We start from the raw sequence: 24,239 nt of genomic DNA on the forward strand, positions 1-24,239 counted from the left end.
GGTGGATCAGACCCTTGAGAGATCTGCAGGAAAAACAGATGCTTTCACCAAAATAACTTCAGCTTTGACTCTTTGGATATTAGTTGTCATTTTATAGCAAAAATAGCTTTTAATTTTTATCTGTGGTTGCTGTCACAGATTACACAAAGCAAAACTTGCTAGATATTGACTCATCAGTTATGAAAGTAAACTGTAATTGTATTTTGTTTTGCTTTATAAGATACATTTCAGTCTTTTTATTAATATTCTCTATCACTGTGACACATTTATTAACTTGATATCAAAGATTTACAATATATATTACTTCCAGTGCCTAAAGTATAAAACTCTAAGCTGTTTTAATAAGCAATGATTGCACTCAGAGAAGTAAATTTCTTTCTCTTAATTTATTTGGAAATATTTATGAAATGTTTTTACAAAGCTTTTTTTTTATTTTTTATTTTTATTTTTTTTAGCGTGAAGGGTAGCATGAGTAGCCTTACAGCTTCTCCATAATGAAATCTTGATCTAAGGCAGGGATTGGCAACCTTTGGCACGCGGCCCGCAACCTTTGGCAGGCCAGGCCGATTTTTTTACCTGCCATGTCCACAGGTTCGGCTGATCGCGGTTGCCACTGGTCGCGGTTCACCGCTCCAGGCCAATGGGGGCTGCAGAAAGCTGCAGCCAGAACATCCCTCGGCCCAAGCCGCTTCCCGCAGCCCCCATTGGCCTGAAGCAGCGAACCACGGCCAGTGGGAGATGCAATTGGCCGAACCTGCAGATGCAGCAGGTAAACAAACAAGCCCATCCCACAAGGGTGCTTACCTTGGCAGGCCACAGGCCAAAGGTTGCCGATCCCTGATCTAAGGTTTTACCAAAGATCAATCTATCTTTAAAAAATAGAAGAATTTCACATGTTCTGTCATTTCTGTTTATAGTATAAAAATCTTGGAAATCAAAACGGATGTAAATTCCTAATTTCTAACATATTATGGTGAATAATTATCATACTAATTATGTTTTTCTATTAATAGATACCTGATATGGTATTAGTTTATCATGGCATTAGAAATTAATTTGAGATCTTATTTCCGGAATGAAATTTCAGACATAGATCTCGTTCTCTTCTCCCACTACACCATATCACTGGGTAAACTCATCCAGAAACACAAATTCAATTATCATCTCTATGCTGGTGACTCACAGATCTACCTCTCTGCTCCAGACCACAGTCCATCTGCCCAAACTAAAAGCTCAGCCTGTTTCTCTGACATCTTTGTGGATGTCTGGTCTTCTACTCAAGCTAAACTTGGCTAAAGCAGAGATGTTAATCTTGCCCCTCCAACTCAACCCCCCCACTTCCTTTCTCTATCATCATGAACACCACTATCGTCCTTTCTGTCCCTCAGGCCTATAACCTGGATATCTTCTTTGACTTGTACTTCTCTCTGGGTCCTCACATCCAGGCTATGTCTAAATTTTGCAGATTCTTTCTGCATAACATCTCTAAGATATAACAATCCTATCCAGCCGTACAGCTAAAACACTCATTTCATCTTTCGTATCTCAATTAGTGCAGCATCTTTTCTCTGGCTCTGACAAAATGCAGCCTTGCACTGCTCACATCCATTCTACTACTGCAAAGTTCATTTTTCTAGGCCAGAGGTGGGAAAACTACAGCCTGCAGGGACCCTACTGCCCGGCCCCTGAGCTCCTGGCCTCTCCCCTGCTGTGCACCCTCAGCTCACTGCGCCGCCAGCACAATGCTCTTGGTGGCGGGGCTGCGAGCTCTTGCTGGGCAGTACAGTTGCAGAGCTGCGGCCTGACCCAGTGCTCTGTGCTGCACGATGGCATGGCTGGCTCCAGCTGGGCAGCACAGCTGCCTGTCCTGGTGCTCTGCGTGGCGCGGCTGTAGCACCACCAGCCACTGGTGCTCCAGGCAGCACAGTAAGGGGGCAGGGAGCATGGGGGGGTTGGAGAGAGGGCAGGAGAGTTTGGGAGTGGTGGTCAGGGGGCGGGGGTGTGGATAGGGGGCGGCGCGGTCAGAGGGCGGGGAACAGAGGGGTTGAATGGGGGCAGGGGTCCTGGGGGCAGCAGTCAGGAAGGAGACAGGGGGTTGGATAGGGCAAGGGGCAGTCAGGGTCAGGGGTTCTGGGGGCGGTCAGGGAGAAGGGGTGGGTGGATGGGGCAGGAGTCCCGGGGCGGGGCATCAGGTGGCAAGAAGCAGGGAGGGTCGGATAGGGGGGCGGGGCCCGGGCCATGCCTGGCTGCTTGGGGAGGGACAGACTCCCTTAACTGGCCCTCCGTACAATTTGGAAACCCGATGTGGCCCTCAGGCCAAAAAGTTTGCTGGCCCCTGTTCTAGGCCATTGTTTTGACCATGTCAACCAACTCTTTACCAACTCTTTATCAACTATCAGCTGCTTATCTTCACTTTTAGACCCTTGCAGGCCTGTAAGACCCCACAGGTCTAGAACCCAAGCCTGCAGCTGACATCGCATGCTGCCACTATAATCAACTTGCACTTCATTTCCCATGACCCATGGTGGACACTGACCATGGGAGGTTCTGCCTCAAGAGTTTGACAGGCAGCAGCATCATGGCTCCTGATTGGCTGTCTGCCCTATACAAATCCAAGGGGCCTTCCAGGAAGTGTTCAGGCAACAGAATGGCTCTTTTGTAGCTGACATGATCATTCCTGCTCCCGAATTTCCTGGCTTTGACCTTGGCTTGATTAGGACTTTGCCTCCTGACTTGGACCCTCAAACTTGACTTAGACTCTGACCCTTGATATTGGCCCTGGCCTGTAACCTGACTATAAACTCCTCTGCTACTCTCAGCCACTGGTTTGCCCCCACTCTGACCTTGGCCTTGACTGGCCTTGTTGGGATCCTGATGGGGCCTATCCTCACACTACATATCCTCTCTTATTCACTACTGAGATGTTGAGTCCTGCCTCCGATCAGCCAAGGATGCCTGTCTCCATAGTCTACTTGAGAAATTTTCAAACAAGCACATTCCTGCTTTCTCCCATGTTGCCCCTCATGCTTATCCTCCTTCAAATTCCTCTTTTAAGACTCTTCTTTGCTGTGATGCCTACAAAAAACTTAATAATGGTCAGGCTATTGGTGTGCAGAGACCACTGCCTATCATGCTGACCAGTATTGTCTCACTGTTGCCTCATATTCCCCTGTCTATCTGTATCCATCTGTTATCTCTTTTCTTAGATAGTAGGCTCTTTGAGGCAGGGCTGTCTTTTTATTTATATAGTGCCTAGCATCAAGGCCGGCTCCAGGCACCAGCGAAGGAAGCATGTGCCGGGGGCGGCCAATAGAAAGAGGCAGCACGTCCAGGTCTTCGGCGGCACTTTGGCAGCAACTCAAGCACTCTGCTTTAGTCTTCGGCGGGAATTTGGTGGTGGGTCCTTCACTCCATCTCTTCCTCTTTGGCAGCAGCTCAATCAGCTTTTTCTTTTTTTTTTTCCTTTTGCCGCTTGAGGCGGCAAAAAGGCTGGAGCTGGCCCTGCCTAGTATAATGGGGCCCCAGATCATGACTAGGGCTTCCAGGAACTATGTTAATACTAATAAATAAATAATAATAATACTGAAACTCTTTAAAGTCTTCAGCTACAGAGAATATAGTAAATAATATAATAAAAGTGGAGCAGGTGTTTCAAAAGTCAAGAGCCTGTGCTGCAGAGAATCTATGTATAGATTATCTCTGACAAGATATTTGTGAAAATTCACATCTTTTGGTGTGTGTGTAGATATATTACATACATGCACAGATATATTTGAGTAATATTTGATTTACCTTTGTATACTTGAGTTATTTCAAATTAAGAGCTTATGATCTACTGTACCTGTTGCTAAAGGTGACCATGGAAAAACTCTGTAAAACTGTGATCCACATTCATTGTACTGTGTGCCAGTTGTGGTCAATACTAAAACTAATTCTCATAGATTAGGCTAGCACTGCTTAAGCATATGAAAGGATTGTCACCTTGTGTCCCTTAAACTCAGTCTTGTCCGTGGTCATTAAGTGTTTCCTGTTTCCCTGACAACAACACACTTTTTACTGTTTTAATCTTTAATTCACTTGCAAATGTTGCTCTTCTACAAACTCCCTCTGGTTTGTCAATATCTCTTTTAGTAATGTGGTGTCTGGAGATGAACATAGCATAGCAGGTGCTTTCAAATCAGGGCTATAGAGAGAGGAACTATTACCTAGTTGTTCCGTGATGAGATGTGCTTGTGAATACAGCCCCAAACTGCATTGATCTGTTTTGCAGCCACATCACATTGCAAACTCTTGTCTAATTTGCAGTCAACTATCACCGTTGGGCCTCTTCTAGCATTAATGCTTCCCAGATCTCTCTTTCACACTGCATGTTCTGTGTGGTTTTTAATTGGATTTCCCCAGATATATTCATTTGCATTTTTCTAAGATGAAACTCATTTTCCTATTTTCTGCCCATGTTTCTAATCTTTCTAGAGATTGTATCACGTCTCTATGCTCCTCCCTATATATTACCACCTTCAAATTTCATTAGTGTTCTGTTCACTCTGTCTTCTTGATCATTAATGAAGATGCTAAATAAAACAAATCCTAACAATGTGGTAGCTGTGGTAGCTCACTAGACACTATTCCCAAATCAGTATTGTGCCATTGCCTTTAGCCTTTGTTTAGGATCTTTCCATCCATAGAGCAGCATTACTACTTAATCCAATTGTAATTATTTTTTCAAATGAATTTCAGTGTAACACACTTTACTTTATTCTCTGGCACTTTCACATATGGCTCCAGCCACTGCATGCAGTTCTACTAAAACCTCAGGATCGTCCGTGTAATCTCGGTTGGAAGATGAACTTGTGATAATATGAAGTATATATCATTCTCAATGCATGAAGATTGATACACATGCCTCCTTCTAATGCTAACTTCCAGATAATTCTCAGATGATTACTTCTCATCTACAGTCTGAGCCTGGCATTAAAATGAAGTGGAAATAATAGAAACTGACAAAAATGTATCAGTTATGATGTTATTGTCATCATTAGTACTTTACGACCACAAGTGATGGCAAAATTGCACCCAGATGTTCTCTGTGACTGGAGTATACAGTGATCTATACCTAGAGTGCTACTCCTGGATGGATAAAGTACAGATGGGGAAGGGGGAACACTTATCTGATTTACATAATAACCTGAATAACTGTTACTTAGGTAGTTTTGGTTATTAATATATACATATATAAATATTCAATTTATTTTTACTGACGTTTGACTCAGACAATGGTTGAATGCAGATGGCTCTTGTGTTTTTCAGTTGTAACCCCTATGGTATAAATGATTATTAAAATAACCTGTGAAACATTTATTTAGGAAAATTATTCAGATCTTTAAGCTGATTAATATTAATTGTTCATATTACAGTATTTTAATTAGACGGATAAATATGACTGCAGAAAATCAGCTGAGATTTCTACCGATAAAAAGCACCTGACCTGTAGAATCTAATTTTAATTACCCCTCTACATGCCAACCTCTACATTATAGTGTTCTCGGGGCTAGCAGCTATTCATTTTATATAGAAGCCATATGGGCTATTTTTAACTCTGTAGGTGGTCCAAGTCTTTGACAGAGCTCTCTGCACTGGCTATCTTCATCAGTGAAAAATCTAAAAAATGCAGTATTTTGCTGTATAATTATGTGTACATTTTATGTTTTATATATATATATATAATATAAAATTACATGCATGGTTTAGGTCTTGACCTGCTTTAGTGTTATTTGGTGCCATGTTGTCAAGCAGAGAGTGATTATTGTGAAGATGGGCTGCAAATACAGTGACTCAGAGGGCTCAAATTCACTTTTAGTTATTGTCAGTAGGAGAAGTGTTTTCATTAGCTGTCCACTGGAAATTCCTGATCTGACCGAAATAAACATCTTCTGCTATTTGATTTTGTGTGTGTGTGTGTGTGTGTGTGTGTGTGTGTGTGTGTGTGTGTGTGAAGATGACTGCAGTGATTAGAGGAGTGCTGGAACTGCTGAATGTGATTTCAATTCAGCAAAATTACATATTGCCAAAGAAATCAGTTTTCTGCAAAAACGTCTAATTGCTAAGTAGTCGATGAGAAGCCATTGGAACAGCCATAGCAACCAGGGCCAGGTGGATGACCAAGCCAAAAGGTCTGATGTGAGCTCTGTTACTATGGATATATACAAAATAAACGCAGTAGCCATTGGTAAAGTTTCATTTCTTTTAAATATCAAGACCTCTGCTTATTGCTTCTAGTCAAAATTGAGAGCCAGATCCTTGGCCTGGGTTCTGCCTGTGTTTCCTCAGCAGCACAAAGCCACCCTAAAGGAGCAGCTGAGGATGACAGAGGAGAATCCTTGGATGGCAAAGATCTAGCATAGCTGCCTCCACACCACTTGTGCCCTCACCTCCACATAGGGTGCATGGTAGGGTCAGGAGAAATGGAGATGAGGTGTGTCAAGAGGGGAAGGAAGTGAGGCAAAACTCAGGGACCATTACAACTGGAGTAATATAAAGTTTCTATACGCAGTTTTTGCCCCCAGCAGGCTCAGGGACCCAACACCTCCCCATCCTCCCCAAGAATTGTCCCTCATTACCTTAATTTACTAGGAGATACTCCTAAAATAAAGCTGTGTGAGTTGCAAATAATCTAGTGGGTCTGGTTCCTGTGGACTATTCAGCATCTTTTGCAATTTCACAAGGCACGAGGCCTGTTAATAACTATGTTAAATAAGCACAGCAGTTGGGTTTATCATCATATTAACAAAACCCTAATGGAATCATAGGGTTATCCACAGCTACCTGACAACATTAAGCATGGAGTGTCCCCATCTACACTGACCTCAAGACTGTGTTAGTTAACACAACTCCTCAAGGTCTTGTTTTAATGTGTTTTAATTTATGTTTCAGTAGAGACCAGCACCCCAAGGTGCTAGGCATTACACAAGCACAGAACAAAACACAGTCCCTACCCCAAAGAGCTCATAATTCAGTGGTTTGTCTTCACTGAAGTATTAGCTCATGGTTTTCCCTGAAACTTGACCCCTATCCACACATACAAATTTCTAACTCAAATTAAGTGGGGCTTTAAACTGGAGCTATTTAGGCCAGGTCTCCACTAAAAAGTTGACCCAGCTATGTTGCTCAGGGGCGTGAAAAATCCACACCCCCGAGACACATAGTTAAGCCCACCTAACCCTGGTCATGACAATGCTAGGTCAACAGAAAAATCCTTCTGTCAACCTAGCTACTGCCTTTTGGGGAAGTGGATTAACTACAGTGCCCATAAGCGCCGATTCCGTGGGTGCTTCAGGGCTGGAAAAATTAGTGGGTGCTTTGCAGCCAAGCTCCCCTCTCTCACCCACCCTACCTTCTCCTCCTCCTCCTCCCCCTCCCCTGAGTGCGCCACATCCTCACTCCTCCGCCTACCTCCCAGCGCTTCCTATGCAGCCGCCGCCACACAGCTGTTTGGCTGCTCTGGGAAGCCAGGGAGGAGCGGGAACGTGGCACGCTCAGGGGAGGAGGGGTGGAAGAGGCGGGGCTGGGGCAAGATTTGGGGAATGGGTTGGAATAGGGGCAGGGAGGGGGCGGAGTTGGGGCAGGGACTTTGGGGAAGGGGTTGAAGTGGGGCCAGGGCAGGGGCAGAGGAGGGTTGAGCACCCACCAGCAGGAGCAGAAGTTGGCGCCTATGCCCCTCCCGTTGCTGTAAGAACTATCTATCCTGAAGTGCTACAGCAGTGCAGCTGCAATGTTTGCTAGTGAAGTCATAGCCTAAGCCAACTAGCTCCAGTTTGGGCTGCCACTGGAGAGAGAGCCAGGATCCAGCAGCTGAAGTTACCAACTGCTAATCCAATTGCTCTGTGTAGTTGGATTTGGTTGAAGGTATGTTGCATTATCAGTTGAGTGGGAAAAGCAGCATGCATTGATGCTTTACATTTTCTCACCCCTCAACTTGATGGATAACTCACATATGTACTTATGAATTATAATAAATAAGATTTAATTAGAGATACTCGCTTGTGCAGTAGGAAGAGATTCTGAGACATATGCCCTTGTTTCAGAGGTCTAGTATGAGGCAGGACCTGCTTACAGAATCTGTCAAGAACAGGGCTGATATTGTAGAAATACACATTCTTAAGAAGTGCTAGTCACAGAATACTCACGCAAACACATCCCAATATCAAGTGATACCAGAACACCCCAATATCAAGGGTGGTACAAAAACGTTCCCCAAGGATAAGAGGAACACACTGAACCCTCATATAAGATAAGGTCAGGATGACAGTACGTAATAGAGATGTTTTAATTGAACCAAGATGTACAAGGTGATAACTAGCCATGTCAGGGGGCAGTGACTAACTATGTCAGAGGCATACTAACTTGTATTAGGGTATAAAAATGTATCTCAGAGGAAGTATCTTTGTCCAGCCGAGGGGGGAGTGGAAAGTCCCACCATTCACTGAGCTGCATCCATTGTCATGTCTTAGTATCCTTGTAGAGTCTACTAACATGCTTTGTTGACAATAAACCTGGCCTGGCACCTTCATACCTTAATGGATCTTGTGGTCATTGGGTGGTTTCCTCTAGGTCTGCTGTGCCAGCCATCTGCACAAGCTGGGGCAGCACACAGGGAGAACATGCAGCCAAACATCTAACCACAGCTTGAAATCACCACTGAAGAGTTTCTCTTTTTAGGAGTTGCCTTATTTACAAGATGTGGTAAACCCAGCACAAATAGCTATTTAACCTGTGAGACCCTGTGCTACCTGTAAGGATTTGCCTTGCCCAAGCCTATGTCTCCAAGGCTAAAAAGGACTGAGCCTGCTGAGGAGAAGAAGGTACTTCGCCACAAAGATTAAAGTGCCAAAAGCTTTGGCACTTTCCATGGAGAACCCATAACCATTTAGAGAGATACTAGGGGCTTAATTAATTCACTACTGCTGGTATTATCCACTGTTGGCACTGGGTTGCAATTGCACTATTGGGCAAGGCCGTCTCCAGGCACCACCCCAGCAAGCAGTTGCTTGGAGTGGCCAACGGGAAGGGGCGGCAGGTCTTCAGCGGCAATTGGGCAGTGGGTCCCTCAGTCCCTCTCGGAGCGAAGGACCAGCCGCCGAATTGCCGCCAAAGACTGACGTGGTGGCGGTAGAGCTGCAGACTGCGATCACGGCTTTTTTTTTTCTTCTTCTTCTTCTTTTTGCTGCTTGGGGCGGCAAAAACCCTGGAGCCGGCCCTGCTATTGAGATATGGATGGGAAAGTTTATCTGACTTCAGAAATGATAATAAACAGACTCCTCTCCAGAAAAGATGAGTTTATGTGTCAAAGTCTCTGAAAGAGCGAATGGAAGTGGCTACTACTGCTCCTCTTACATTTGGAGTCTCAAGATGAGAAGCTGGGTGCCTGAGCCTCAAAAGTGCAATCAGTAGAACTGGTTAAATAGCAATACATAATAAATAAATAAAGAGTCCCAAATATTTCAGAGAATAACAGTGTCAAATGTGGTTTATATGGTTTGTAGGATCATGTATTACTTTTTTGTATGTAGATCTGGCAGGTACGTGTGAAAATGTCTGAAAATCTCAAAAGTTTCATGAATTTTAGCACAAATGATAATTAGTTCAAAAATTCATCCCAGCCATGTGCTGTTAGGCATACAGAGCCTGAATCTTCCCAGATTGGCACCATATATAGTCATTTACACCAGTGCTAATTGAGTTCAAAATGTGTGTTTGACATTACCAATCCAGAATGATTGTATGTTGCACAGGTACAAATGATCACACATAGAGCAAAACAATGGTGAATCAGGCCCAAAATAATCTATTCCTGGCATGACTTTTTGAATCTTACTCTCATTTATCTTAAGTCCCTGTTAGAAATGCTGTGCTAGAAATGCAAAGGTTCCTTAAAAATTTGCACCTGCTTTAATGTGCCTTTACACAGCCAACATATGTAAAAGGACTCTTATTTAAAGGAGACACAAGCCCAGTAATTGCAATTAAAATAAAGAGTAGAATCCTTCTCTGAGACTATAGATTTGCAAAGACAAAGTGTTCAATATGAAAAAATTCTTGCTGTATGCAGCAAGTTCTCAAGCAATTCTAAAAGATAACGAAACTCTTCAAAACAAAGTCAGCAAAATGGTCCATCAATCATGAGTAAGGCATCTGACAGTATTCAGGCTACTTGAGAATTCTGAGTATGAAAACTTACCACCTTTGTTAAAAGATCATTTCTCTTGGGAAGAAGATATAGGACAGATAGATTTTTACAGCCATAAGGATAAGGAGACTTCCTAGGGAAAAAAGAAGACAGATCTATCATTAGCAATCCATATTTGTGATCTGAGAGTCCCTGAAGGTAAAAGCAATATTTTAAGAAAGACAAATACTGTGACAATTTTATGACAAAAAAAATTGTGTGAAGAAAAACAGAACAAACAAATAATACATCTCAATTGTCTTCTAGATGCAATAGCTCAGACTCCATTTCCGTTATCAGTGCTAATATGTTTGGTGGCCACTCTTGAACAAAGGTCACTCTTGCTGTTTCACTTGAAGAACAAAAGGCATACATCTGGCTAGCAAAACCGAAGGGAATACAGAAAGAAAGAACAGATAGAGGAGGAAGAGTGTGGCCCTTCTCTTTGGCCTGCCCAATCTCCAATTGGAAAGGTGTATAAAGGGCATAAAATGAGTGAAAGAAGAAGAAATAAAACCTTTGCAACATACAGTTTTCTGGGAGTGGGAGAATTTCAGTACTCCCTGTCTTACTGTATGAAACAGTGGATCAGATCCTCATCTTGTGTAAATCAGTGTACCTCCATCAATACCCAGGATTTTCAGTGGAGCTATCATGATTTACAACAGCTGAGGAGCTGGCTCATTATTTATCTGAGTGAAAATTTTAAGTGAGATACCAAATTTATGTTTGTCCATTTCATTGTGCCCAAAAGCTTCATACATGTCAGAATAGCAAACATGTATCTTTAAAAAGGGGAACAAAGAGGACCTGGGGAATTATAGTCTAATTTTGATGCCCTGAAAGATACTGGAACAAATTATTAAATAATTAATTTGTAAGCACCTAGTAGCTAATAGAGTTATAAGGAATAGCTAACATGGATTTGTCAAGAAAAAAAACATGCCAAACCTAACCAATTTTCTTCTTTGACAGGGTTACTGTCCTAGTGAGTTGTGGGGGGGGACAGCACACATGATATATCTTGATTTTACTAAGGCTTTTGACACAGTCTCACCTGATAGTTTTATAAGCAAAATGAGGAAAATGTGAGCTAGATGAAATTACTATAAGGTGGGTGCACAACTTGTTGAAAAATGGTAGAAAATATATCTAGTGGGGTTTCACAGGGGTGAGTCCTGGGTCCGATACTGTTCAATATTTTCATTAATGAGTTGGATAATGGGACAGAGAGTATGCTTATAAATGTGGGGATGATGCCAAGCTGGAAGGGGTTGCAAACACTTTGGAGGATATGATTAGAATTCAAAACAACCTTCACAAATTGAAGAATTGGTCTGAAATCAATGAGATGAAATTCAGTAAAGACAAGTACAAAGTACTTCACTTAGGAAGGAAAAATCAAATGCACATCTACAAAAGGGGGAAACACTGACAATGTGATAGTACTTCTCAAAAGGATCTGGGGGTTACGGTGGATCACAAATTGAATATGAGTCAACAATGTGATGCAGCTGTGAAAAAGAGTAATATAATTCTGGAGTGCACTAACAGCAGTGTTATATGTAAGACACGGAAGGTAATTGTACCATTCTGCTCACCACTGGGGAGTCCTCAGTTGGAATACTGGCTCCAGTTCCAGGTGCCACACTTTAGGAAAGATATGTATAAACAGGAGAGAATCTGAGCAGAGCAACAAAAATGATAAAAGGTTTAGCAAACTTGACCTATAAAGAAAGGTTAAAAAACTGGGCATGTTTAGTTTTGAGAAAAGAAGACTGAGGAGGATGTGATAATTTTCAAATATGTTAGGAGCTGTTATGAAGAAGACAATGATCAATTGTTCTCCATGTCCACTGAAGGTAGGACAAGAAGTAATGGACTTAATCTGTAGCAAGGGATATTTAGGTTAGATAGTAGGAAAAACTTTTTAACTACAAGGGCAGTTAAATTCTAGAATCCCCATCCGTTGAGGTTTTTAGGAACAGATTGGATAAACACCTTTTAGGGATGGTCTACGTTTATTTGGTTCTGCAGTGATTTCCCTACACCCCCCTTGAATTTCCCCGACACCCCCCCCCCCAGTTTTTTGAACTAGTTACATGCCAAACCTGGTGGCTGAACTTTGCGACTTTGTCCTCACCCAGAACTATTTCACATTTGGGGACAATATATACCTTCAAGTCAGTGGCACTGCTCTGGGTACCCGCATGGCCTCATAGTATGCCAACATTTTTATGGCTGACTTAGAACAATGCTTCCTCAGCTCTCATCTCCTAACGCCCCTACTCTACTTGTGCTACATTGATGACATCTTCATCATATGGACCCATGGAAAAGAAGCCCTTGAGGAATTCCACCATGATTTCAACAATTTCCATCCCACCATCAACCTCAGCCTAGACCAATCCACACAAGCGGTCCATTTCCTTGACACTACTGTGCTAATAAGCGATGGTCACATAAACACCACCCTATACCGGAAACCTACTGACCGCTATACTTACCTACATGCCTCCAGCTTCCATCCAGGACACCACATGATCCATTGTCTACAGCCAAGCTCTAAGATACAACCCCATTTGCTCCAATCCCTCAGACAGAGACAAACACCTACAAGATCTCTATCAAGCATTCTTAAAACATTCTAAAAATACCCACCTGCTGAAGTGAAAAAACAGATTGACAGAGCCAGAAGAGTACCCAGAAGTCACCTACTACAAGACAGGCCCAACACAGAAAATAACAGAACGCCACTAGCCATTACCTTCTTCACCCAACTAAAACCTCTCCAGTGCATCATCAAAGATCTACAACCTATCCTGAAAGATGATCCCTCACTCTCTCAGATCTTGGGAGACAGGCCTGTCCTCGCTTACAGACAGCCCCCCAACCTGAAGCACATACTCACCAGCAACCACACACCACAGAACAACAATACTAACCCAGGAACCTATCCTTGCAACAAAGCCCGATGCCAACTCTGTCCACATATGTATTCAAGTGACACCATAATAGGACCCAATCACATCAGCCACGCCATCAGGGGCTCGTTCACCTGCACATCTACCAATGTGATATATGCCATCATGTGCCAGCAATGTCCCTCTGCCATGTACATTGGCCAAACCGGACAGTCTCTATGCAAAAGAATAAATGGACACAAATCTGACATCTGGAATCATAACATTCAAAAACCAGTAGGAGAACACTTCAACCTCTCTGGCCATTCAGTAACAGATTTAAAGGTGGCAATTTTGCAACAGAAAAGCTTCAAAAACAGACTCCAACTAGAAATTGCTGAACTTGAATTAATATGTCAAGTATCAGAGGGGTAGCCGTTGTTAGTCTGGTTCTGTAGAAGCAGCAAAGAATCCTGTGGCACCTTATAGACTAACAGACGTTTTGCAGCATGAGCTTTCGTGGGTGAATACCCACTTCTTCGGATGCAAGTAGTGGAAATTTCCAGGGGCAGGTTTATATATGCAAGCAAGAAGCAAGCTAGAGATAACAAGGTTAGTTCAATCAGGGAGGATGAGGCCCTGTTCTAGCAGTTGAGTGAAAACCAAGGGAGGAGAAACTGAATTAATATGCAAACTAGATACAATCAATTTAGGCTTAAATAAAGCCTGGGAATGGCTGAGCCATTACACATTGAATCTATTTCTCCATGTTAAGTATCCTCACACCTTCTTGTCAAACTGTCTTAAATGGGCTATCTTGATTATCACTACAAAAGTTTTTTTTCTCTTGCTGACAATAGTGCATCTTAATTAATTAGCCTCTTAGAGTTGGTTGGGCAACTCCCAGCTTTTCATGTTCTCCGTATGTATATATATCTCCTCACTATATGTTTCATTCTATGCATCCGATGAAGTGGGCCCACGAAAGCTTATGCTCAAATACATTTGTTAGTCTCTAAGGTGCCACAAGTACTCCTGTTCTTTTTAAAAAAGCAAAAAAAATGTTGGGAATCATTGACTGCCGCTGCACATTGAGTAGATGTTTTCAGAGAACTATCCATAATGACTCCAAGATCTCTTTCTTGAGTGTTAACAGCTAATTCAGACTCCTTCATTTTGTATGTATAGTTGAGATTGTTTTCCAATGTGCCTTACTTTGCATTTATCAACATTGAATTTCATCTCCCATTTTTGTTGCTCAGTCACCCAGTTTTGTGAGATCCCTTTGTAATTCTTCACAGTCTGCCTGGGACTTAACTATCTTGAATAGTTTTGTATCATCTGCAAATTTTGCCACTTCACTGTTTACCCATTTTTCCAGATCATTTATGAGTATGTTGAACAGTAATGGTCCCAGTACCGACCCCTCAGGGATACCACTATTTATCTCTCTCCATTCTGAAAACTGATAATTTATTCCTACCCTTTGTTTCCCATCTTTTAACCAGTTACTGATCCATCAGAGGACTTCCCTCTTGTCCCATGATGGCTTACTTTTCAAAAGTCACTTTAAATTAAATATATATAAATTAAAAAAAAAGTATTTTTTTAAATCTAGACCTGTTATGCACTTTGGTGTAACTTGCATTATTCTTATGTTAAATTTGCACCATCCTAACAAAACATTTACTTTATTCATATCTCTTTTATATATCTCATTGGTCCTGACACCCCCACTGTAAATTCGAACACCTCCCCTAATTTCAATTCCTGTCAGGACTCAAATAATATTTTGCACTTATACAGTGCCTTAAGATGCTTTACAAACTGAATAATATTAACAAGATTGAAGTTACAAAGTGATGGCAGTTTCAAACTCTGTCATAATAATTAACTAACTAATACATAACAACATGATACTTTTTTGTAATCAGTTATTGTTTTCCTCCATTCTCTTGTACTAATTTTACAGGAGATGAAGTGCTCTTATTCATTCATTAATCTTTACAGGCCAAACTCAGAGGTACTATGAGAGAGCATAAATCCATCGACCTGTGTTCATATGTTAGACAAAGACTAACTTTCTGTTAGTCTCTCATATTGCTTGAATTCTCATTAACATCTTATGGAGAACTTGGAAAAAAGTCCTCTTTAGAAATAATTTTTCCATTTTTCTTTGCTTCTTTTCCATTTAACATTTGTGGGAGCATAGGTGTAGCAACTGCAAGGAACTTGGAGAGAGGAATACAGGTTCCAGAAGTAAACAATTTGGAGGATAAATCAGGGAGTCAGTCTGTGTACCCATGGTTTGAATGCCAGGTTCAGTGACAGCATCTCTGTAAATAGTTCTCATAATAAAAGGCAGTTTAGTTTTAGAAACATGGACTCTTTTCATTCTATTACCCAGCACGTGTACCTGAATTAATAAGGCCCTCAAATTTGCTTTCACAGAAGAAAAAGAAAAACATTTCCACTGACTTCTGTGGAAGAAGTATTGGGCCTAAAATCATGGTCACTGCTTATGCTACAAATTCCTAATTTGCTGTCATAATCTGATGATTGTGATGTAACAGCAGAAGAGGATGATTAGGAAGCTACAAACAAAGGATTATGAATTTGGTTGAGGAACAAGACACAAGAGAGGATAAAGTCCTTAGCAATAGAAAACTCTTTTTCATGCATAAATTCCTGGTGATTAAAAAAATGAGGGAAGAAAAAAATCCATTGAGTATATTGTTTTCCAAAGAGATTACTATCCCCAAACAGCTGCTCTTTGAAAAATAAATTGGAAAACGTATCAAACAGCACAAAAATCCATATTAAGAGAAGAAACAGAAGAGAAGTATATTTGGGAGCTAAGGGGTTGGTTGGGTGCTGCCCTAGGTCTGCTCCCTATATAGCACAACGAGCAAAGAATGGCCCTTGATCGCTCTAATACGAACATTAGAGATGAGTAGCCGGATTGTTGGCTGGTGTAAATCCACCATAGCTCCCCAGAAGTCAACTGAGCCATGCCAATTTACACCAGGGAAGGATCTGGCCTGAGGTGGGCTATTCCAGGGCATAGCATGCTCAGGACATCAGAACACTCCATGCCTCCTCATATTTGGGCACGCGCCTGTGTCAGGAATGAGGGCCTGCAGCAGTGCCAGTCTCTAGGCAGTCTCATCAGTAGAGCTAGCCTGTAGCAGGCTGCCTGATTAGCCATGCCACCTGATGGACTGCAGAGCCAGCAGCAGCAGCTTGCTGGTTTCTTGATGCTCGTACCCACCACTGTGCCTGCTCCCGTGTTATCTTGTTCCTGCTACTCCTGCCTTGCCTCTGTCCTGCCCCTGCCATGTACGCCTTGTTGCTTGATACCTGTTTGCTTCAGTTTCTGCCCTCCAGTTTGACTCTCGGCTATGGATCCAGGCTTGTCCCTCAGCTCTGGTATACAGTTTCTACCTTCAGGTTTTTCCCTTGGCTTTGGCTCCTGACTATGTCTTTGACCCTAGCCACAAGGCATGATATTTGCTCTGACCATGAGGGTAGACTGCCCTTGACCTGGTCAGCTGGCAACATGTTACAAATATTAACGCTCATCCCAGGCTTGCCTGAAACACATACCGCACCAGGACCTGCTGTGAAGGCAGCACAGAGTTATTCCCTGGCAAGGCTACAAGGCAATGATGAATCATGCCTCTTAGCTCATCAGAGTTCTTCTGGTATCCCCACTTACTTGAATACTCTTAAAATAGCAGTTTGCAACACAATTAGAGTTGGTCAGGAATTTTCTGTCAAGATCATTTTCAATGGAAAATGCACTTTCCACAACATTGAAAATTTCTGTGGGAAAATTGCAATTTTGATAACTTTCAATTTGTTTTTCATTGGAAAAAAATCAAAATATTTCTGTTTCTTGAACTGAAATGAACTCTTTTGTTTTGAGTTAGTTCAACATTAAACTGCATCTCTTGATGGTGCAGCAGAGCTTCCTGAGAACTGTAGTTTGGGTGCTTCTTGCCCCCATTGTCCCTGATAGGGTAGCTTTCTTGGCCATATTACATCTCCCATGATGCACATTAGTATCACCTCTGACTGCGCCATGTGGTGCATCCATATGACTACAATGCAGCATGGGAGAGGTAGTCCAGATGGGGAGTCCAGCTCATTGGGAAGAATGAGGGCATGAGGTGCTACAGCTCCTATGAGGCAATGTAGTACCATAAGGAAATGCAATTGAATGTTGAACTGACTCAGAACAAAACATTTCAACCATTTCTGAATCAATTTTTTTCTGATCTTTTCAATTAATGAAAAAGTCAATATTTTGACTCTTCAACCTGATTTGGGATGAAAAAAATGTTGCAACCTCAAAATTTCCCATAGAACAGGAATTCTGATGTCTACTCAGCTCCAGTTGCAATGTTTTGGTGGAATGTGAGAACAGAAAGTGGCTATGGTGCTGCAAAAGTAATGTTGAAAAAGGGCATCTTAGCTCATAACAGTAATTAACTTAATCGTTTTTCCTTTAAATCGCTCCACCTCCATCCTAGTCTTCCACTTCCTGCCCAGTTGATGCATTTTGCAGGTAATTAGGGTGCTTCAAAAGTTTAACTTTCATCTAAGAAACTGAAGTAGAACAAATGGATTATCTCCCAATTCAGACTTATAAGTGAAAGTAAAACTTAGGTGACTTTAAGTGGAGCCACTTCTGAAAGACTGCTGAGGGCAGTTACCGGACTGGAGTGAGAACATTGTGTTTTTCCTCTGAAATTTACCTAGACAAGAAACATACTTGTGACCAAACTTCATAAGAAACCACTGCTTCCATATTGCATACTTTCCACTAGGCCAGTGTTTCCCAAACTTGGGATGCCACTTGTTTAGGGAAAGCCCCTGGCAGGCCGCGCCGGTTTGTTTACCTGCCGAAAGGGGCGGCTCCAGGCACCATCACGCCAAGCGCGTGCCTGGGGTGGCAAGCCACAGGGGGCGCTCTGCCGGTCGCCACAAGGGCGGCAGGCAGGTTGCCTTCGGTGGCATGCCTGCAGAGGGTCTGCTGGTCCCACGGCTTCGGCGAACCTCCTGCAGGCATGCTGCCGAATCCGTGGGACCGGGGACCTCCCGCAGGCAAGCTGCCAAAGGCAGCCTGCCTGCCGTGCTTGGGGCGGCAAAATACCTAGAGCCGCCCCTGCCTGCCGTGTCCGCAGGTCCGGCCGATCGTGGCTCCCACTGGCTGTGGTTTGTTGCTCCAGGCCAATGGGGGCTGCTGGAAGCAGCGCAGGCCGAGGGATGTGCTGGCCGCTGCTTCCAACGGCTCCCATTGGCCTGGAGCAGCAAACCATGGCCAGTTGGAGCCGCGATTGGCTGGACCTGCGGATGCAGCAGGTAAACAAACTGGCCCGGCCCTTCAGGGGCTTTCCCTAAACAAGTGGCGTCCCAAGTTTGGGAAACACTGCACTAGGCTTTAAAGACAACTGCCTCTGAATTTGTATGTTTACTTGAAATGATAAATGAGCTCCTGCGGTATATAAAATGAGGTAAGCAACCTTGCTACAGGACAGTGTGTGACAAAATTATTATTATTATATTATTACCAGTAACAAACAAACGTTAACAAACATCTTTAACAAACAGCACAATAAGTTGGAATGGTACACTGCCGAAGTTAAAAAACAGGCAGCTCCTACACCAAAGAATTTACAATCTAAAGCTCCAAACCTTTAGTTGGCCCCACTCAAGAATAACTTTGCAGATCCGATTGCAGGATCAGGGTCTAAATAGAAAAGAGTGAATGTTTGGATAAGTTTGATTTTTGTTGTTTATGATTTAGAATCAAACGAAATATAAACTCCAAAAAGAACTTGATATCATCTCACTCAAAAGCCTCAGATATAAAGCAAACGAACTGAAGTTATACTATGAAACAAGGGACTATTGGGGCTTATTACAATATTATCTAGAGAAATCAGAGAAGAGATTATGGCTTATATTGTATATATTAAGCTTATTAGGGTTTAGAGTTACTGAGATTGTTCTTCTGTCAGACTATAGAAGATAGGTCTGGTATACAGTAGCAGTTAGGGAGATGTCTCTGGTGAAAGTCAGTCTCTCTGACTTGCAGGATATAACTGGCAACTGAATGTAGGGCATCATAAAAGTTCCTCTTTCACAGTGCTCAAAAGCTGAGAAGCAGGATAGAAAGTGTTTACCAGCCTTTGATAATCAGCAATTGGCTATTACCCAGAAGGAAAAAAAAAAGATGAATGAATCACTAAGGCATTCGCTGAGGAACAGCTACCCCACTGCAAGTGGTCCCCAAAATTATAAAAGTTTCTCATGCATGTCCTTTTAAAAGAGCAATTAGTTTCAGTATCTTTTGGTTTCTTCTAGGTAACTCTTTCACTTTAATTTTACTTTAAAGAAGTGAGGTGAAAGGCCATTTGGCACCAGCCAATTTGTTTTATTCCAGTTGTCTGAGAGGATCACAGTTGCTTGGCAACTAAAGTCTCAGGCTTTCTCTCTGCCTGCACCAGGCTATGAAACTTAAGAGTTTTTGAGGCTTTGACTAGTGGTGTCAGCATAAAACTGAAATGACTTCAGGGTTTTTTAACTTGTCTATCCTATCTCATTAATTGTTTTTACATAACGCACAAATCCATGGGATCTAGGTGTAGGTAATTTGTTGCTGTATTGTTGACCACAAGTGTAATTTGCAGAAAAATTAAAACTTTCTGCCAAAAATGTCAAGCCTCCTCAGATGCTCCCCACAAGGGGGAGGAAAAGAGAAGGAGCATTTCTCCCTTGTGCCAAAAACCTCACTGCTTCACATGTGCTAAATTCTCCAAGGCTCCTCCCCATGCCTTCCCAGGTCAAAAGTAAAGTACTGTTTATTAAACCTTCCTCTCCAGTATTTTTTGTAAAATATTTAGGACCCAATCTGGTGAGAGTTTGATATCAATGGGAGTTGTAGGCACTCAGCACCTCACCGGATCAACTCCTTATTTTGCTTTGCCTGCATTTTTCCCCAAGAAAAGTGAATTAGGAAAGCCCCGTCATTTCAATTCTTTAAAAGGGAAGAATTGGAAACTAGAATTACCATTAAATATAAAATTCTTTTATTCCCACTCATTCTCACTTTGTTTCTCTGTGGAATGAAATAGGATATATAGCAGGGGTCGGAAACCTCCGGAACACGGCTCGCCAGGGTAAGCACCCTGGCGGGCCGGGCCAGTTTGTTTACCTGCCTCATCCACAGGTTCAGCTGATTGCAGCTCCCACTGGCTGCGGTTTGCCACTCCAGGCCAATGGGAGTTGCGGGAAGCGGCGCGGGCCGAGGGAGGTTGCCAACCCCGATCTATATCATAGAAACGGGAATCATCTATTTTTTTCCCATTCAGTATTACATTAAGCTGGAAAAGTCTCTTAGAGTTTGTTTACAATTTGGCTGGGTAATAATTTATTACTTTCTCCTGATTTCTTCTCCTTCTGCTTTGTGTTATTTACAGTTCCTCAATTCCTTCTCTTTATGTGAGAAGAAAGATCTGTAGACACCTGCAGAGTTTGCCAATTTGTTTCTATTGCCAGCTAAGAGAAAGTCCTGATGCAGAGGGAAACAACTCTAGATCTATTTGCACACTCTCTAAAGACTCTATCAATCTTGGGGTCCAATAGCTCACGGCCCCCTTCAGCACTTCTGTTTCTTAGACACACAATGGAGCACCTTCTAAGTGATATTCATAGATAATATTCTATTATGTTTTAATACTTCAAAGATAGTTTCATGGAGAGATATTTAGTTTGAATAAAGAGAAATGTGTGTCCCCCTCCTTGATCGCCTCCATTCTTCAGTGACTGAGCAAATGATGCATAGAGGAAGTTGCAGTAAATTGGTTTTGTCATGTGGGCTTTCATCTTAGGGAAAGACCTCAGTGCTCTATCAGAAACACAGCTGAGTACAGGTTTGGAGAATCTACCATGAAATAGATAACATAAGGGACATAAGGAGCAGTCTTATTCTTTTTCATTGCAATAAAACTTCACTAGCCCCTCTAGAAACTTAGGTCATTATCCTCATACCTGTCCACCCAATCTGCTCCCCACACACTTATTTGCTGCAGGAAGTAGCCCCTTCTCTCACCACAGTGTCTGGAGTCACAAACAGAGCTGAGTAAGGGCTGGGACAATCTAGCACAAAATAAATAACACAAGGGCTGTTTTGTTCTTTCTCACTGCACTCACACATCAATTTTTAAAAAATGTACCTGAAGCTGCCACAAGAATGCAGCATGTGTGTGCTGCAGAAACATGAGGGCCTTGCATCAACATTCAGGTTCAGCTTGCTACAGAGTAGGCAGGGTTTTGATTTCTGAGTATACTGAAGGCAAGTTGGCCAGTGTGCACACCTCGAGAGGTAATGCAGTTCCTGACTACCATTAGAGTTGGGTAAATAATGCAAAAAACATATATGTGAATAATGTATTTGACAAACTAATAATAAAATAAAAAAATACAAGGAATAATGGGACTAGCTTTATGTTTTGTGCCAAAATTGCTGAGGACAAGATATTGCAACCCTTAGTTTTTGTAGTATCTTACTACTCAGACAGTCCACCTGAAATCAGTGGGATTTCTTGCAGACTAAGGTAGGACTCGGTGTGAGGAATGATATCAGAGCAAGATCCTCAATTAGAACTACATAGCTTAATAGAACATAGCTAAAGGCTCTTTAGAATACTGTAAATGTCCAACAATAACATTTATGGACACAAGCTAATATACATAGGGTATTCTGCTCCATTAAGGGATGATCATGTTTGGGAATGTTTCACGCTTCTCTTCAGATAGCCTAAAAAAATCTCATCCTTTCCCTTTAATCTCCCATGATTCACCACTGCCACGGAGTCCCCTCTCTAAGAGGTGAGAGACAGTGGGGTATCATGGGAAATGTAGTCTGACCTGGAAGTCCAGCCTATAGAAGAGAATGGGAGCATGAGGCACTAAACTAAAACTCCCATATGGCATGGTAGCAGAGTTTCTGAACTGAAATATTTCAGTTTTCAGCCAAAATATTTGCATTTGAATTTTTACAAAAAAATACTAAATTTGCTGTGAAAAATTTAGACAAAACCCATTTTTTTTTGTTTTTGTCAAAATGTTGTCCCAAAAACAAACACCATTTTCTGACCCGCTATAGCTGGTGAACCTTGATCCTGAGGGATTGGGCATGTGCTATTCTTTTTTTCCCAGTCATTTCATGGAGAAGGATTGCTGGGATGCTGGGGTAACCATCCTACACCCTGGCAGATAAAATGACAGTTAATGGGAAGAGGATAAGGCGGTGACAAATAGAACACCTAGGATTCAGTGATAAGCAAGCAAGGGTACACATTCATGTGCATGAGGCCTCCATCTTTTCAATGGAATTAATCAAAGAAAATCTTTAAAAGATGCAACATAGGAAACTCAGCACAGTCAGTTTCTTGCAAATCTATTGGGACAAACATTCTGAATAATGCAAAACTCTTTTCACTTCATAGAGTCTCTGGACTGTTAATGCAGTTTACAGAATGGTCATCTCCAGAGGCAAGTTCCCTGAATCATTACGTTGACATGCCTCTTAAAATAAATCAAATAGCTCCTTTTTTTCTTGACAGACTCTTCATCTTATCAGAGTGATCTGCTTTTGCTGCAGAGATTTCTCTGGCAAATCAGCTAGACAATGAGAACCCTTACCGTGGATGCATTTTGTTGAAGTATGTCATGGAAATACAAACATAAGGAGATATGCTCTCTTTTCTTTCCCCTGAGGGAGAGACAAAAATGCTGTTTTCCTAGTTACTGTCTTATCAAGCCATCTCACTCTGTGTGTGTGCGTGCACGCGCAAAATGATGATTAATAGCAACAAGAAGATGTTGTCTTATTCTCTTTTAAGATAAGATGTTTGATGTGCTGCAAAATGTTGGTTTGGCCTTTATTGAATTAGTCACTTGTAATACTAAAAAGATTCAATCAAATTTTAAAGGATACATTTAATAATACAGTGAATATACAAAAATATGTGCTAAAACCAAATGAAGTCTAGAGATCAAGAATTAGTACTGAAGCAAGCAAAACACTTGATTTGCTATCCACAATCAGGGAAATATTATTCTGGAGTGAGTCAGGGGTGTGCTGAATCTGTATCCCTAATATATTCATTCCAAGTTACATTTATTCATTTGGATTCTATTTAGGTTTCTTGCAAGCAGCTTTCCAGATGTTTAAACAGATGAGCATCTATAACTCTAGGGACATAGAAGGCAAAATTTAACAAGGTTTGTGGTACCGTAGTTTGACAAGAGCTAGTGAGATGGACTCAATATGCCTTATATATAAGCATAGATCTCACTGGCAGTAGTATATAAATTTAGATGCTTATCCAAACCTTTAGAGATTTTCTCCCTCCCTTTTCTGTTTCTAGTTTATTTTCTACCCTTTCCTCTCTTCCTAACTCAACCAGATCATTGTCCCTTTGAGCCTCACTCCATCCTTCCCTTTCTGCTCAACTTCCTTGACTTTGATCCCGTAGTCACTCCCTAGTGTCAGGTGATCCCCCTGACTCCCATAATTTTCTGCCTTTCATTCTTTTTTCAATGTAACTCTTCTGCCAGATGCTTACCAAAAGTGAAAAAGGCCAGGTTCAATATTAAAGTTTGTCAAAAAAATGCTGAAGAAAAAGCTGGTTTGATGGGAACTGCCAATTCAGTGAGATCAACATGTTTTGCAGAAATGGAACCCAGGAAAGATTCAGACAGAACCCCACCTGCTAGGTAGGTTTCTCTCATAAACATCATTATACACCAGTTCTCCTGCCCAACTCCTAGTCAGACTGACTAATTGGCCCTGCTTGGGACCCCAAGGCTTCTAGGGGGCCACAGCTCAGGACAGCCCTGCCATGCAGACTGTGTTTGGGTCAGGGCTCTATTCCCTTTGGCAGATAATTTCAAAAAAAAATATTTTTGTTCTTATTTGGAACAAAACCAGATTTTTGAAATATTGAAATTCTCTATGACATGGAATTACTTTTCTCCACCCAGCTCTATTCAATATATCTAGGGTCTGTTGGGTTCAGATTAACTGCAGTATTCAAATC

General features: G+C 41.9%; 1 long non-coding RNA gene across 1 annotated transcript in view; it reads right to left on the reverse strand.

Annotated features, from left to right (window-relative positions):
• The window catches only part of LOC120402250, a 47,548-nt gene extending 28,666 nt beyond the window's left edge, over positions 1 to 18,882 (reverse strand). The window contains exons 1-2 of the long non-coding RNA XR_005597080.1: positions 18,826 to 18,882; positions 10,235 to 10,316 (exon numbers count right to left, since the gene is read on the reverse strand). This is a non-coding gene — a long non-coding RNA (uncharacterized LOC120402250). The remainder of the gene's footprint in view (positions 1 to 10,234; positions 10,317 to 18,825) is intronic.
• Between the last annotated feature and the right edge of the window lie 5,357 nt (positions 18,883 to 24,239).

This window comes from Mauremys reevesii, linkage group 3 (assembly GCF_016161935.1).
Source record: "Mauremys reevesii isolate NIE-2019 linkage group 3, ASM1616193v1, whole genome shotgun sequence".
Taxonomy (NCBI): domain Eukaryota; kingdom Metazoa; phylum Chordata; order Testudines; family Geoemydidae; genus Mauremys; species Mauremys reevesii.